The sequence below is a fragment of the Taudactylus pleione genome, unplaced genomic scaffold (genome assembly GCF_031769625.1).
Source record: "Taudactylus pleione unplaced genomic scaffold, aTauple2 ptg000967l, whole genome shotgun sequence".
NCBI lineage: Eukaryota > Metazoa > Chordata > Amphibia > Anura > Myobatrachidae > Taudactylus > Taudactylus pleione.
The window spans coordinates 10,587,641-10,600,746 of NW_028285368.1; the positions used below are offsets into that span (position 1 = coordinate 10,587,641).

Genomic DNA, 13,106 nt, shown 5'->3' on the forward strand with positions numbered 1-13,106 from the left:
TACCTACAGCACCTGGTATTCCCAGGTGGTCTCCCATCCAAGTACTAACCAGGCCTACCAATGCATAGCTTCCAAGTTCAGATGAGATTGGGCATTTCCAGTGTGGTTTGGCTGTAGGCCATCAAAAACATTAACTTTAGACCTCTTTTACTTCTTTACTCAAGTAAATTCATTGATATTTTGAAAAAATTAAATGTAAAATGTAATAGATAAGACTGTTATGGCAGAATAAAATTACCTACAGCACCTGGTATTCCCAGGTGGTCTCCCATCCAAGTACTAACCAGGCCCAACACTGCATAGTTTCCAAGATCCGAAGAGATTGGATATGTCCAGTGTGGTTTGGCTGTAGGTACTCAAAAAGATTAACTTTAGAACTCTATTACTTCTTAACTCAAGTAAATTCATTGATAAGTGGAAAAAAATTAAATGTAAAATGTAATAGAAAAGAATGTTATGGCAGTATAAAATTACCTACAGCACCTTGTATTCCCAGGCGGATTCCCATCCAAGTACTAACCATGCCCAACACTGCATAGCTTCCAAGATAAGACGACATTGGCCATGTCCAGTGTGGTTTGGCTGTAGGTGCTAAAAGCCTTAACTTTAGACCTCTATTACTTCTTAACTCAAGTAAATTCATTGATAAGTTGAAAAAATTAAATGTAAAATGTAATAGAAAAGACTGTTATGGCAGTATAAAATTACCTACAGCACCTGTGATTCCTAGGTGGTCTCCCATCCAAGTACTAACCAGGTCCAACACTGCATAGCTTCCAAGATCAGACGAGATTGGGCATGTCCAGTGTGGTTTGGCTGTAGGTGCTCAAAACCATTAACTTTAGACCTCTATTACTTCTTAACTCAAGTAAATTCATTGATAAGTTGAAAAAAATAAATGTAAAATGTAATAGAAAAGAATGTTATGGCTGCTTAAAATTACCTACAGCACCTGGTATTCCCAGGTGGTCTCCCATCCAAGTACTAACCAGGCCCAACACTGCATAGTTTCCAAGATCAGACGAGATTGGGCATGTCCAGTGTGGTTTGGCTGTAGGTGCTCAAAAATATTAACTTTAGACCTCTATTACTTTTAAACTCAAGTAAATTCATTGAGAAGTTGAAAAAATTAAATGTAAAATGTAATAGAAAAGAATGTTATGGCAGTATAAAATTACCTACAGCACCTGGTATTCCCAGGTGGACTCCCATCCAAGTACTAACCAGGCCTAACAGTGCATAGCTTCCAAGTTCAGATGAGATTGGGCATGTCCAGTGTGGTTTGGCTGTAGGCCATCAAAAACATTAACTTTAGACCTCTTTTACTTCTTTACTCAAGTAAATTCATTGATATTTTGAAAAAATTAAATGTAAAATGTAATAGATAAGACTGTTATGGCAGAATAAAATTACCTACAGCACCTGGTATTCCCAGGTGGTCTCCCATCCAAGTACTAACCAGGCCCAACACTGCATAGTTTCCAAGATCCGAAGAGATTGGATATGTCCAGTGTGGTTTGGCTGTAGGTACTCAAAAAGATTAACTTTAGAACTCTATTACTTCTTAACTCAAGTAAATTCATTGATAAGTGGAAAAAAATTAAATGTAAAATGTAATAGAAAAGAATGTTATGGCAGTATAAAATTACCTACAGCACCTGGTATTCCCAGGCAGATTCCCATCCAAGTACTAACCATGCCCAACACTGCATAGCTTCCAAGATAAGATGACATTGGCCATGTCCAGTGTGGTTTGGCTGTAGGTGCTAAAAGCCTTAACTTTAGACCTCTATTACTTCTTAACTCAAGTAAATTCATTGATAAGTTGAAAAAATTAAATGTAAAATGTAATAGAAAAGACTGTTATGGCAGTATAAAATTACCTACAGCACCTGTGATTCCTAGGTGGTCTCCCATCCAAGTACTAACCAGGTCCAACACTGCATAGATTCCAAGATCAGACGAGATTGGGCATGTCCAGTGTGGTTTGGCTGTAGGTTCTCAAAAACATTAACTTTAGACCTCTTTTACTTCTTAACTCAAGTAAATTCATTGATAAGTTGAAAAAATTAAATTTAAAATGTAATAGAAAAGAATGTTATGGCCATATAAAATTACCTACAGCTCCTGGTATTCCCAGGTGGTCTCCCACCCACGTACTAACCAGGCCCAACACTGCATAGCTTTCAAGGTCAGACGAGATTGTGCATGTCCAGTGTGGTTTGGCTGTAGGTACTCAAAAACATTAACTTTAGACCTCTATTACTTTTTAACTCAAGTAAATTCATTGATAAGTTGAAAAAACTAAATGTAAAATGTAATAGAAAAGAATGTTATGGCAGTATAAAATTACCTACAACACCTGGTATTCCAAGGTGGTCTCCCATCAATGTACTAACCAGGCCCAACACTGCATAGCTTCCAAGTTCAGACGAGATTGGGCATGTCCAGTGTGGTTTGGCTGTACGTGCTCAAAAACATTAACTTTAGACCTCTATTACTTCTTAACTCAAGTAAATTCATTGATAAGTTGAAAAAATTAAATGTAAAATGTAATAGAAAAGAATGTTATGGCAGTATAAAATTACCTATTGCACCTGGTATTCCCAGGTGGTCTCTCATCCAAGTACTAACCAGGCCCAACACTGCATAGCTTCCAAGATCAGACAAGATTGGGCATGTCCAGTGTGGTTTGGCTGTAGGTGCTCAAAAACATTAACTTTAGACCTCTATTACTTCTTAACTAAAGTAAATTCATTGATAAGTTGAAATAATGTAATGTAAAATGTAATAGAAAAGAATGTTATGGCTGCATAAATTTACCTACAGCACCTGGTATTCCCAGGTGGTCTCCCATCCAAGTACTAACCAGGCCCAACACTGCATAGTTTCCAAGATCAGACGAGATTGGGCATGTCCAGTGTGGTTTGGCTGTAGATGCTAAAAGCCTTAACTTTAGACCTCTATTACTTCTTAACTCAAGTAAATTCAATGATAAGTTGAAAAAATTAAATGTAAAATGTATTAGAAAAGACTGTTATGGCAGTATAAAATTACCTACAGCACCTGGGATTCCTAGGTGGTCTCCCATCCAAGTATTAACCAGGTCCAACACTGCATAGCTGCCAAGATCAGACGAGATTGGGCATGTCCAGTGTGGTTTGGCTGTAGGTGCTCAAAAACATTAACTTTATACCTCTTTTACTTCTTAACTCAAGTAAATTCATTGATAAGTTGAAAAAATTAAATGTAAAATGTAATAGAAAAGAATGTTATGGCTGCTTTAATTTACCTACAGCATCTGGTATTCCCCGGTTGTCTCCCATCCAAGTACTAACCAGGCCCAACACTGCACAGCTTCTATGATCAGACGAGATTGGGCATATCCAGTGTGGTTTGGCTGTAGGTGCTCAAAAACATTAACTTTAGACCTCTATTACTTCTTAACTCAAGTAAATTAATTGATAAGTTGAAAAAATTAAATTTAAAATGTAATAGAAAAGAATGTTATGGCTATATAAAATTACCTACAGCACGTGGTATTCCCAGGTGGTCTCCCATCCAAGTACTAACCAGGCCCAACACTGCATAGCTTCCAAGATCAGACGAGATTGGGCATGCCCAGTGTGGTTTGGCTGTAGGTGCGCAAAAGCATTAACTTTAGACCTCTATTACTTCTTAACTCAAGTAAATTCATTGATAAGTAGAAAAAATTAAATGTAAAATGTAATAGAAAAGACTGTTATGGCAGTATAAAATTACCTACAGCACCTGTGATTCCTAGGTGGTCTCCCATCCAAGTACTAACCAGGTCCAACACTGCATAGCTTCCAAGATCAGACGAGATTGGGCATGTCCAGTGTGGTTTGGCTGTAGGTGCTCAAAAACATTAACTTTAGACCTCTATTACTTCTTAACTCAAGTAAATTCAATGATAAGTTGTAAAACTAAATGTAAAATATAATAGAAAATAATGTTATGGCAGTATAAAATTACCTACAGCTCCTGGTATTCCCAGGTGGTCTCTCATCCAAGTACTAACCAGGCCCAACACTGCATAGCTTCCAAGATCAGACGAGATTGGGCATGTCCAGTGTGTTTTGGCTGTAGGTACTCAAAATGATTAACTTTAGAACTCTATTACTTCTTAACTCAAGTAAATTCATTGATAAGTGGAAAAAAATTAAATGTAAAATGTAATAGAAAAGAATGTTATGGCAGTATAAAATTACCTACAGCACCTTGTATTCCCAGGCGGATTCCCATCCAAGTACTAACCATGCCCAACACTGCATAGCTTCCAAGATAAGACGACATTGGCCATGTCCAGTGTGGTTTGGCTGTAGGTGCTAAAAGCCTTAACTTTAGACCTCTATTACTTCTTAACTCAAGTAAATTCATTGATAAGTTGAAAAAATTAAATGTAAAATGTAATAGAAAAGACTGTTATGGCAGTATAAAATTACCTACAGCACCTGTGATTCCTAGGTGGTCTCCCATCCAAGTACTAACCAGGTCCAACACTGCATAGCTTCCAAGATCAGACAAGATTGGGCATGTCCAGTGTGGTTTGGCTGTAGGTGCTCAAAACCATTAACTTTAGACCTCTATTACTTCTTAACTCAAGTAAATTCATTGATAAGTTGAAAAAAATAAATGTAAAATGTAATAGAAAAGAATGTTATGGCTGCTTAAAATTACCTACAGCACCTGGTATTCCCAGGTGGTCTCCCATCCAAGTACTAACCAGGCCCAACACTGCATAGTTTCCAAGATCAGACGAGATTGGGCATGTCCAGTGTGGTTTGGCTGTAGGTGCTCAAAAATATTAACTTTAGACCTCTATTACTTTTAAACTCAAGTAAATTCATTGAGAAGTTGAAAAAATTAAATGTAAAATGTAATAGAAAAGAATGTTATGGCAGTATAAAATTACCTACAGCACCTGGTATTCCCAGGTGGTCTCCCATCCAAGTACTAACCAGGCCTAACACTGCATAGCTTCCAAGTTCAGATGAGATTGGGCATGTCCAGTGTGGTTTGGCTGTAGGCCATCAAAAACATTAACTTTAGACCTCTTTTACTTCTTTACTCAAGTAAATTCATTGATATTTTGAAAAAATTAAATGTAAAATGTAATAGATAAGACTGTTATGGCAGAATAAAATTACCTACAGCACCTGGTATTCCCAGGTGGTCTCCCATCCAAGTACTAACCAGGCCCAACACTGCATAGTTTCCAAGATCCGAAGAGATTGGATATGTCCAGTGTGGTTTGGCTGTAGGTACTCAAAAAGATTAACTTTAGACCTCTTTTACTTCTTAACTCAAGTAAATTCATTGATAAGTGGAAAAAAATTAAATGTAAAATGTAATAGAAAAGAATGTTATGGCAGTATAAAATTACCTACAGCACCTGGTATTCCCAGGCGGATTCCCATCCAAGTACTAACCATGCCCAACACTGCATAGCTTCCAAGATAAGATGACATTGGCCATGTCCAGTGTGGTTTGGCTGTAGGTGCTAAAAGCCTTAACTTTAGACCTCTATTACTTCTTAACTCAAGTAAATTCATTGATAAGTTGAAAAAATTAAATGTAAAATGTAATAGAAAAGACTGTTATGGCAGTATAAAATTACCTACAGCAACTGTGATTCCTAGGTGGTCTCCCATCCAAGTACTAACCAGGTCCAACACTGCATAGATTCCAAGATCAGACGAGATTGGGCATGTCCAGTGTGGTTTGGCTGTAGGTTCTCAAAAACATTAACTTTAGACCTCTTTTACTTCTTAACTCAAGTAAATTCATTGATAAGTTGAAAAAATTAAATTTAAAATGTAATAGAAAAGAATGTTATGGCCATATAAAATTACCTACAGCTCCTGGTATTCCCAGGTGGTCTCCCACCCACGTACTAACCAGGCCCAACACTGCATAGCTTCCAAGGTCAGACGAGATTGTGCATGTCCAGTGTGGTTTGGCTGTAGGTACTCAAAAACATTAACTATAGACCTCTATTACTTTTTAACTCAAGTAAATTCATTGATAAGTTGAAAAAACTAAATGTAAAATGTAATAGAAAAGAATGTTATGGCAGTATAAAATTACCTACAACACCTGGTATTCCAAGGTGGTCTCCCATCCATGTACTAACCAGGCCCAACACTGCATAGATTCCAAGTTCAGACGAGATTGGGCATGTCCAGTGTGGTTTGGCTGTACGTGCTGAAAAACATTAACTTTAGACCTCTACTACTTCTTAACTCAAGTAAATTCATTGATAAGTTGAAAAAATTAAATGTAAAATGTAATAGAAAAGAATGTTATGGCAGTATAAAATTACCTATTGCACCTGGTATTCCCAGGTGGTCTCTCATCCAAGTACTAACCAGGCCCAACACTGCATAGCTTCCAAGATCAGACAAGATTGGGCATGTCCAGTGTGGTTTGGCTGTAGGTGCTCAAAAACATTAACTTTAGACCTCTATTACTTCTTAACTAAAGTAAATTCATTGATAAGTTGAAATAATGTAATGTAAAATGTAATAGAAAAGAATGTTATGGCTGCATAAATTTACCTACAGCACCTGGTATTCCCAGGTGGTCTCCCATCCAAGTACTAACCAGGCCCAACACTGCATAGTTTCCAAGATCAGACGAGATTGGGCATGTCCAGTGTGGTTTGGCTGTAGATGCTAAAAGCCTTAACTTTAGACCTCTATTACTTCTTAGCTCAAGTAAATTCAATGATAAGTTGAAAAAATTAAATGTAAAATGTATTAGAAAAGACTGTTATGGCAGTATAAAATTACCTACAGCACCTGGGATTCCTAGGTGGTCTCCCATCCAAGTATTAACCAGGTCCAACACTGCATAGCTGCCAAGATCAGACGAGATTGGGCATGTCCAGTGTGGTTTGGCTGTAGGTGCTCAAAAACATTAACTTTATACCTCTTTTACTTCTTAACTCAAGTAAATTCATTGATAAGTTGAAAAAATTAAATGTAAAATGTAATAGAAAAGAATGTTATGGCTGCATTAATTTACCTACAGCATCTGGTATTCCCCGGTTGTCTCCCATCCAAGTACTAACCAGGCCCAACACTGCACAGCTTCTACGATCAGACGAGATTGGGCATATCCAGTGTGGTTTGGCTGTAGGTGCTCAAAAACATTAACTTTAGACCTCTATTACTTCTTAACTCAAGTAAATTAATTGATAAGTTGAAAAAATTAAATTTAAAATGTAATAGAAAAGAATGTTATGGCTATATAAAATTACCTACAGCACGTGGTATTCCCAGGTGGTCTCCCATCCAAGTACTAACCAGGCCCAACACTGCAAAGCTTCCAAGATCAGACGAGATTGGGCATGCCCAGTGTGGTTTGGCTGTAGGTGCGCAAAAGCATTAACTTTAGACCTCTATTACTTCTTAACTCAAGTAAATTCATTGATAAGTAGAAAAAATTAAATGTAAAACGTAATAGAAAAGACTGTTATGGCAGTATAAAATTACCTACAGCACCTGTGATTCCTAGGTGGTCTCCCATCCAAGTACTAACCAGGTCCAACACTGCATAGCTTCCAAGATCAGACGAGATTGGGCATGTCCAGTGTGGTTTAGCTGTAGGTGCTCAAAAACATTAACTTTAGACCTCTATTACTTCTTAACTCAAGTAAATTCAATGATAAGTTGTAAAACTAAATGTAAAATATAATAGAAAATAATGTTATGGCAGTATAAAATTACCTACAGCTCCTGGTATTCCCAGGTGGTCTCTCATCCAAGTACTAACCAGGCCCAACACTTCATAGCTTCCAAGATCAGACGAGATTGGGCATGTCCAGTGTGGTTTGACTGTAGGTGCTCAAAAATATTAACTTTAGACATCTTTTACTTCTTAACTCAAGTAAATTCATTGATAAGTAGAAAAAATTAAATGTAAAATGTAATAGAAAAGAATGTTATGGCTGCTTAAAATTACCAACAGCACCTGGTATTCCCAGGTGGTCTCCCATCCAAGTACTAACCAGGCCCAACACTGCAGAGCTTCCAAGATCAGACGAGATTGGGCATGTCCAGTGTGGTTTGGCGGTAGGTGCTCAAAAGCGTTAACTTTAGACCTCTTTTATTTCTTAACTCAAGTAAATTCATTGATAATTTGAAAAAATTAAATGTAAAATGTAATAGAAAAGAATGTTATGGCAGTACAAAATTACCTACAGCACCTGGTATTCCCAGGTGGTCCCCATCCAAGTACTAACCAGGCCCAACACTGCATAGCTTCCAAGTTCAGACGAGATTGGGCATGTCCAGTGTGGTTTGGCTGTAGGCCCTCAAAAACATTAACTTTAGACCTCTTTTACTTCTTTACATAAGTAAATTCATTGATATTTTGAAAAAATTAAATGTAAAATGTAATAGATAAGACTGTTATGGCAGAATAAAATTACCTACAGCACCTGGTATTCCCAGGTGGTCTCCCATCCAAGTACTAACCAGGCCCAACACTGCATAGTTTCCAAGATCCGAAGAGATTGGACATGTCCAGTGTGGTTTGGCTGTAGGTACTCAAAAAGATTAACTTTAGAACTCTATTACTTCTTAACTCAAGTAAATTCATTGATAAGTGGAAAAAAATTAAATGTAAAATGTAATAGAAAAGAATGTTATGGCAGTATAAAATTACCTACAGCACCTGGTATTCCCAGGTGGATTCCCATCCAAGTACTAACCATACCCAACACTGCATAGCTTCCAAGATAAGACGACATTGGCCATGTCCAGTGTGGTTTGGCTGTAGGTGCTAAAAGCCTTAACTTTAGACCTCTATTACTTCTTAACTCAAGTAAATTCATTGATAAGTGGAAAAAAATTAAATGTAAAATGTAATAGAAAAGAATGTTATGGCAGTATAAAATTACCTACAGGATCTGGTATTCCCAGGCGGATTCCCATCCAAGTACTAACCATGCCCAACACTGCTTAGCTTCCAAGATAAGACGACATTGGCCATGTCCAGTGTGGTTTGGCTGTAGGTGCTAAAAGCCTTAACTTTAGACCTCTATTACTTCTTAACTCAAGTAAATTCATTGATAAGTTGAAAAAATTAAATGTAAAATGTAATAGAAAAGACTGTTATGGCAGTATAAAATTACCTACAGCACCTGTGATTCCTAGGTGGTCTCCCATCCAAGTACTAACCAGGTCCAACACTGCATAGCTTCCAAGATCAGAAGAGATTGGGCATGTCCAGTGTGGTTTGGCTGTAGGTGCTCAAAAATATTAACTTTAGACCTCTATTACTTCTTAACTCAAGTAAATTCATTGATAAGTTGAAAAAAATAAATGTAAAATGTAATAGAAAAGAATGTTATGGCTGCTTAAAATTACCTACAGCACCTGGTATTCCCAGGTGGTCTCCCATCCAAGTACTAACCAGGCCCAACACTGCATAGTTTCCAAGATCAGATGAGATTGGGCATGTCCAGTGTGGTTTGGCTGTAGGTGCTCAAAAATATTAACTTTAGACCTCTATTACTTTTAAACTCAAGTAAATTCATTGAGAAGTTGAAAAAATTAAATGTAAAATGTAATAGAAAAGAATGTTATGGCAGTATAAAATTACCTACAGCACCTGGTATTCCCAGGTGGTCTCCCATCCAAGTACTAACCAGGCCTAACACTGCATAGCTTCCAAGTTCAGATGAGATTGGGCATGTCCAGTGTGGTTTGGCTGTAGGCCATCAAAAACATTAACTTTAGACCTCTTTTACTTCTTTACTCAAGTAAATTCATTGATATTTTGAAAAAATTAAATGTTAAATGTAATAGATAAGACTGTTATGGCAGTATAAATTTACCTACAGCACCTGGTATTCCCAGGTGGTCTCCCATCCAAGTACTAACCAGGCCCAACACTGCATAGTTTCCAAGATCCGAAGAGATTGGATATGTCCAGTGTGGTTTGGCTGTAGGTACTCAAAAAGATTAACTTTAGAACTTTATTACTTCTTAACTCAAGTAAACTCATTGATAAGTGGAAAAAAATTAAATGTAAAATGTAATAGAAAAGAATGTTATGGCAGTATAAAATTACCTACAGCACCTGGTATTCCCAGGCGGATTCCCATCCAAGTACTAACCATGCCCAACACTGCATAGCTTCCAAGATAAGATGACATTGGCCATGTCCAGTGTGGTTTGGCTGTAGGTGCTAAAAGCCTTAACTTTAGACCTCTATTACTTCTTAACTCAAGTAAATTCATTGATAAGTTGAAAAAATTAAATGTAAAATGTAATAGAAAAGACTGCTATGGCAGTATAAAATTACCTACAGCACCTGTGATTCCTAGGTAGTCTCCCATCCAAGTACTAACCAGGTCCAACACTGCATAGCTTCCAAGATCAGACGAGATTGGGCATGTCCAGTGTGGTTTGGCTGTAGGTGCTCAAAAACATTAACTTTAGACCTCTTTTACTTCTTAACTCAAGTAAATTCATTGATAAGTTGAAAAAATTAAATTTAAAATGTAATAGAAAAGAATGTCATGGCCATATAAAATTACCTACAGCACCTGGTATTCCCAGGTGGTCTCCCACCCACGTACTAACCAGGCCCAACACTGCATAGCTTCCAAGATCAGACAAGATTGGGCTTGTCCAGTGTGGTTTGGCTGTAGGTGCTCAAAAACATTAACTTTAGACCTCTATTACTTCTTAACTAAAGTAAATTCATTGATAAGTTGAAATAATGTAATGTAAAATGTAATAGAAAAGAATGTTATGGCTGCATAAAATTACCTACAGCACCTGGTATTCCCAGGTGGTCTCCCATCCAAGTACTAACCAGGACCAACACTGCATAGTTTCCAAGATCAGACGAGATTGGGCATGTCCAGTGTGGTTTGGCTGTAGATGCTAAAAGCCTTAACTTTAGACCTCTATTACTTCTTAACTCAAGTAAATTCATTGATAAGTTGAAAAAATTAAATGTAAAATGTATTAGAAAAGACTGTTATGGCAGTATAAAATTACCTACAGCACCTGGTATTCCCAGGTGGTCTCCCATCCAAGTACTAACCAGGACCAACACTGCATAGTTTCCAAGATCAGACGAGATTGGGCATGTCCAGTGTGGTTTGGCTGTAGATGCTAAAAGCCTTAACTTTAGACCTCTATTACTTCTTAACTCAAGTAAATTCATTGATAAGTTGAAAAAATTAAATGTAAAATGTAATAGAAAAGAATGTTATGGCTATATAAAATTACCTACAGCACGTGGTATTCCCAGGTGGTCTCCCATCCAAGTACTAACCAGGCCCAACACTGCATAGCTTCCAAGATCAGACGAGATTGGGCATGCCCAGTGTGGTTTGGCTGTAGGTGCTCAAAAGCATTAACTTTAGACCTCTATTACTTCTTAACTCAAGTAAATTCATTGATAAGTAGAAAAAATTAAATGTAAAATGTAATAGAAAAGAATGTTATGGCTGCATTAAATTACCTACAGCACCTGGTATTCCCAGGTTGTCTCCCATCCAAGTACTAACCAGGCCCAAGACTGCATAGCTTCTACGATCAGACGAGATTGGGCATATCCAGTGTGGTTTGGCTGTAGGTGCTCAAAAACATTAACTTTAGACCTCTATTACTTCTTAACTCAAGTAAATTAATTGATAAGTTGAAAAAATTAAATTTAAAATGTAATAGAAAAGAATGTTATGGCTATATAAAATTACCTACAGCACGTGGTATTCCCAGGTGGTCTCCCATCCAAGTACTAACCAGGCCCAACACTCCATAGCTTCCAAGATCAGACGAGATTGGGCATGCTCAGTGTGGTTTGGCTGTAGGTGCTCAAAAGCATTAACTTTAGACCTCTATTACTTCTTAACTCAAGTAAATTCATTGATAAGTAGAAAAAATTAAATGTAAAATGTAATAGAAAACAATGTTATGGCTGCTTAAAACTACCTACAGCACCTGGTATTCCCAGGTGGTCTCCCATCCAAGTACTAACCAGGCCCAACACTGCATAGCTTCCAAGATCAGACGAGATTGGGCATGTCCAGTGTGGTTTGGCTGTAGGTGCTCAAAAACATTAACTTTAGACCTCTATTACTTCTAAACTCAAGTAAATTCATTGATAAGTTGAAAAAATTAAAAGTAAAATGTAATAGAAAAGAATGTTATGGCAGTATAAAATTACCTACAGCTCCTGGTATTCCCAGGTGGTCTCCCATCCAAGTACTAACCAGGCCCAACACTGCATAGCTTCCAAGTTCAGACGAGATTGGGCATGTCCAGTGTGGTTTGGCTGTAGGCCCTCAAAAACATTAACTTTAGACCTCTTTTACTTCTTTACATAAGTAAATTCATTGATATTTTGAAAAAATTAAATGTAAAATGTAGTAGATAAGACTGTTATGGCAGAATAAAATTACCTACAGCACCTGGTATTCCCAGGTGGTCTTCCATCCAAGTACTAACCAGGCCCAACACTGCATAGTTTCCAAGATCCGAAGAGATTGGACATGTCCAGTGTGGTTTGGCTGTAGGTACTCAAAAAGATTAACTTTAGAACTCTATTACTTCTTAACTCAAGTAAATTCATTGATAAGTGGAAAAAAATTAAATGTAAAATGTAATAGAAAAGAATGTTATGGCAGTATAAAATTACCTACAGCACCTGGTATTCCCAGGCGGATTCCCATCCAAGTACTAACCATGCCCAACACTGCATAGCTTCCAAGATAAGACGACATTGGCCATGTCCAGTGTGGTTTGGCTGTAGGTGCTAAAAGCCTTAACTTTAGACCTCTATTACTTCTTAACTCAAGTAAATTCATTGATAAGTTGAAAAAAATAAATGTAAAATGTAATAGAAAAGAATGTTATGGCTGCTTAAAATTACCTACAGCACCTGGTATTCCCAGGTGGTCTCCCATCCAAGTACTAACCAGGCCCAACACTGCATAGTTTCCAAGATCAGACGAGATTGGGCATGTCCAGTGTGGTTTGGCTGTAGGTGCTCAAAAATATTAACTTTAGACCTCTATTACTTTTAAACTCAAGTAAATTCATTGAGAAGTTGAAAAA

The 13,106-nt window shown here is 37.3% G+C and overlaps 7 non-coding genes and 47 pseudogenes across 7 annotated transcripts; all 54 read right to left on the minus strand.

Moving 5' to 3' along the window:
* Window positions 1-119, minus strand: LOC148462651 (5S ribosomal RNA; annotated as a pseudogene).
* Window positions 120-235: 116 nt separating this feature from the next.
* Window positions 236-354, minus strand: LOC148462652 (5S ribosomal RNA; annotated as a pseudogene).
* A 117-nt stretch (window positions 355-471) lies between these two features.
* On the minus strand, window positions 472-590 carry LOC148462653 (5S ribosomal RNA; annotated as a pseudogene).
* Window positions 591-705: 115 nt separating this feature from the next.
* LOC148462654 (5S ribosomal RNA) lies at window positions 706-824 on the minus strand (annotated as a pseudogene).
* Window positions 825-940: 116 nt separating this feature from the next.
* Window positions 941-1,059, minus strand: LOC148462655 (5S ribosomal RNA). The gene has a single exon (XR_015874435.1). It is a non-coding gene; the product is annotated as a 5S ribosomal RNA (ribosomal RNA).
* Window positions 1,060-1,175: 116 nt separating this feature from the next.
* LOC148462656 (5S ribosomal RNA) lies at window positions 1,176-1,294 on the minus strand (annotated as a pseudogene).
* Window positions 1,295-1,410: 116 nt separating this feature from the next.
* Window positions 1,411-1,529, minus strand: LOC148462657 (5S ribosomal RNA; annotated as a pseudogene).
* A 117-nt stretch (window positions 1,530-1,646) lies between these two features.
* LOC148462658 (5S ribosomal RNA) lies at window positions 1,647-1,765 on the minus strand (annotated as a pseudogene).
* A 115-nt stretch (window positions 1,766-1,880) lies between these two features.
* On the minus strand, window positions 1,881-1,999 carry LOC148462659 (5S ribosomal RNA; annotated as a pseudogene).
* A 116-nt stretch (window positions 2,000-2,115) lies between these two features.
* Window positions 2,116-2,234, minus strand: LOC148462660 (5S ribosomal RNA; annotated as a pseudogene).
* A 116-nt stretch (window positions 2,235-2,350) lies between these two features.
* Window positions 2,351-2,469, minus strand: LOC148462661 (5S ribosomal RNA; annotated as a pseudogene).
* Window positions 2,470-2,585: 116 nt separating this feature from the next.
* LOC148462662 (5S ribosomal RNA) lies at window positions 2,586-2,704 on the minus strand (annotated as a pseudogene).
* A 116-nt stretch (window positions 2,705-2,820) lies between these two features.
* On the minus strand, window positions 2,821-2,939 carry LOC148462663 (5S ribosomal RNA). The gene has a single exon (XR_015873688.1). It is a non-coding gene; the product is annotated as a 5S ribosomal RNA (ribosomal RNA).
* Window positions 2,940-3,054: 115 nt separating this feature from the next.
* Window positions 3,055-3,173, minus strand: LOC148462664 (5S ribosomal RNA; annotated as a pseudogene).
* A 351-nt stretch (window positions 3,174-3,524) lies between these two features.
* LOC148462665 (5S ribosomal RNA) lies at window positions 3,525-3,643 on the minus strand (annotated as a pseudogene).
* Window positions 3,644-3,759: 116 nt separating this feature from the next.
* Window positions 3,760-3,878, minus strand: LOC148462666 (5S ribosomal RNA; annotated as a pseudogene).
* A 115-nt stretch (window positions 3,879-3,993) lies between these two features.
* Window positions 3,994-4,112, minus strand: LOC148462667 (5S ribosomal RNA; annotated as a pseudogene).
* A 117-nt stretch (window positions 4,113-4,229) lies between these two features.
* Window positions 4,230-4,348, minus strand: LOC148462668 (5S ribosomal RNA; annotated as a pseudogene).
* A 115-nt stretch (window positions 4,349-4,463) lies between these two features.
* Window positions 4,464-4,582, minus strand: LOC148462669 (5S ribosomal RNA; annotated as a pseudogene).
* Window positions 4,583-4,698: 116 nt separating this feature from the next.
* LOC148462670 (5S ribosomal RNA) lies at window positions 4,699-4,817 on the minus strand. The gene has a single exon (XR_015874436.1). It is a non-coding gene; the product is annotated as a 5S ribosomal RNA (ribosomal RNA).
* Window positions 4,818-4,933: 116 nt separating this feature from the next.
* On the minus strand, window positions 4,934-5,052 carry LOC148462671 (5S ribosomal RNA; annotated as a pseudogene).
* Window positions 5,053-5,168: 116 nt separating this feature from the next.
* Window positions 5,169-5,287, minus strand: LOC148462672 (5S ribosomal RNA; annotated as a pseudogene).
* A 117-nt stretch (window positions 5,288-5,404) lies between these two features.
* LOC148462673 (5S ribosomal RNA) lies at window positions 5,405-5,523 on the minus strand (annotated as a pseudogene).
* Window positions 5,524-5,638: 115 nt separating this feature from the next.
* On the minus strand, window positions 5,639-5,757 carry LOC148462674 (5S ribosomal RNA; annotated as a pseudogene).
* Window positions 5,758-5,873: 116 nt separating this feature from the next.
* Window positions 5,874-5,992, minus strand: LOC148462675 (5S ribosomal RNA; annotated as a pseudogene).
* Window positions 5,993-6,108: 116 nt separating this feature from the next.
* On the minus strand, window positions 6,109-6,227 carry LOC148462676 (5S ribosomal RNA; annotated as a pseudogene).
* Window positions 6,228-6,343: 116 nt separating this feature from the next.
* On the minus strand, window positions 6,344-6,462 carry LOC148462677 (5S ribosomal RNA; annotated as a pseudogene).
* Window positions 6,463-6,578: 116 nt separating this feature from the next.
* On the minus strand, window positions 6,579-6,697 carry LOC148462678 (5S ribosomal RNA). Its single transcript, XR_015873689.1, has one exon. It is a non-coding gene; the product is annotated as a 5S ribosomal RNA (ribosomal RNA).
* Window positions 6,698-6,812: 115 nt separating this feature from the next.
* LOC148462679 (5S ribosomal RNA) lies at window positions 6,813-6,931 on the minus strand (annotated as a pseudogene).
* Window positions 6,932-7,282: 351 nt separating this feature from the next.
* Window positions 7,283-7,401, minus strand: LOC148462680 (5S ribosomal RNA; annotated as a pseudogene).
* A 116-nt stretch (window positions 7,402-7,517) lies between these two features.
* LOC148462681 (5S ribosomal RNA) lies at window positions 7,518-7,636 on the minus strand (annotated as a pseudogene).
* Window positions 7,637-7,751: 115 nt separating this feature from the next.
* Window positions 7,752-7,870, minus strand: LOC148462682 (5S ribosomal RNA; annotated as a pseudogene).
* Window positions 7,871-7,986: 116 nt separating this feature from the next.
* LOC148462683 (5S ribosomal RNA) lies at window positions 7,987-8,105 on the minus strand (annotated as a pseudogene).
* Window positions 8,106-8,221: 116 nt separating this feature from the next.
* LOC148462684 (5S ribosomal RNA) lies at window positions 8,222-8,339 on the minus strand (annotated as a pseudogene).
* Window positions 8,340-8,455: 116 nt separating this feature from the next.
* LOC148462685 (5S ribosomal RNA) lies at window positions 8,456-8,574 on the minus strand (annotated as a pseudogene).
* A 117-nt stretch (window positions 8,575-8,691) lies between these two features.
* LOC148462686 (5S ribosomal RNA) lies at window positions 8,692-8,810 on the minus strand (annotated as a pseudogene).
* Window positions 8,811-8,926: 116 nt separating this feature from the next.
* Window positions 8,927-9,045, minus strand: LOC148462687 (5S ribosomal RNA; annotated as a pseudogene).
* Window positions 9,046-9,160: 115 nt separating this feature from the next.
* LOC148462688 (5S ribosomal RNA) lies at window positions 9,161-9,279 on the minus strand (annotated as a pseudogene).
* A 116-nt stretch (window positions 9,280-9,395) lies between these two features.
* On the minus strand, window positions 9,396-9,514 carry LOC148462689 (5S ribosomal RNA). Its single transcript, XR_015874051.1, has one exon. It is a non-coding gene; the product is annotated as a 5S ribosomal RNA (ribosomal RNA).
* A 116-nt stretch (window positions 9,515-9,630) lies between these two features.
* LOC148462690 (5S ribosomal RNA) lies at window positions 9,631-9,749 on the minus strand (annotated as a pseudogene).
* Window positions 9,750-9,865: 116 nt separating this feature from the next.
* On the minus strand, window positions 9,866-9,984 carry LOC148462691 (5S ribosomal RNA; annotated as a pseudogene).
* A 117-nt stretch (window positions 9,985-10,101) lies between these two features.
* LOC148462692 (5S ribosomal RNA) lies at window positions 10,102-10,220 on the minus strand (annotated as a pseudogene).
* Window positions 10,221-10,335: 115 nt separating this feature from the next.
* On the minus strand, window positions 10,336-10,454 carry LOC148462693 (5S ribosomal RNA; annotated as a pseudogene).
* A 116-nt stretch (window positions 10,455-10,570) lies between these two features.
* LOC148462694 (5S ribosomal RNA) lies at window positions 10,571-10,689 on the minus strand (annotated as a pseudogene).
* A 116-nt stretch (window positions 10,690-10,805) lies between these two features.
* LOC148462695 (5S ribosomal RNA) lies at window positions 10,806-10,924 on the minus strand (annotated as a pseudogene).
* A 115-nt stretch (window positions 10,925-11,039) lies between these two features.
* LOC148462696 (5S ribosomal RNA) lies at window positions 11,040-11,158 on the minus strand (annotated as a pseudogene).
* Window positions 11,159-11,273: 115 nt separating this feature from the next.
* Window positions 11,274-11,392, minus strand: LOC148462697 (5S ribosomal RNA; annotated as a pseudogene).
* A 116-nt stretch (window positions 11,393-11,508) lies between these two features.
* LOC148462698 (5S ribosomal RNA) lies at window positions 11,509-11,627 on the minus strand (annotated as a pseudogene).
* Window positions 11,628-11,743: 116 nt separating this feature from the next.
* Window positions 11,744-11,862, minus strand: LOC148462699 (5S ribosomal RNA; annotated as a pseudogene).
* Window positions 11,863-11,978: 116 nt separating this feature from the next.
* On the minus strand, window positions 11,979-12,097 carry LOC148462700 (5S ribosomal RNA). Its single transcript, XR_015873082.1, has one exon. It is a non-coding gene; the product is annotated as a 5S ribosomal RNA (ribosomal RNA).
* A 116-nt stretch (window positions 12,098-12,213) lies between these two features.
* On the minus strand, window positions 12,214-12,332 carry LOC148462701 (5S ribosomal RNA; annotated as a pseudogene).
* A 116-nt stretch (window positions 12,333-12,448) lies between these two features.
* LOC148462702 (5S ribosomal RNA) lies at window positions 12,449-12,567 on the minus strand (annotated as a pseudogene).
* A 117-nt stretch (window positions 12,568-12,684) lies between these two features.
* On the minus strand, window positions 12,685-12,803 carry LOC148462703 (5S ribosomal RNA; annotated as a pseudogene).
* A 115-nt stretch (window positions 12,804-12,918) lies between these two features.
* On the minus strand, window positions 12,919-13,037 carry LOC148462704 (5S ribosomal RNA). Its single transcript, XR_015874437.1, has one exon. It is a non-coding gene; the product is annotated as a 5S ribosomal RNA (ribosomal RNA).
* Between the last annotated feature and the right edge of the window lie 69 nt (window positions 13,038-13,106).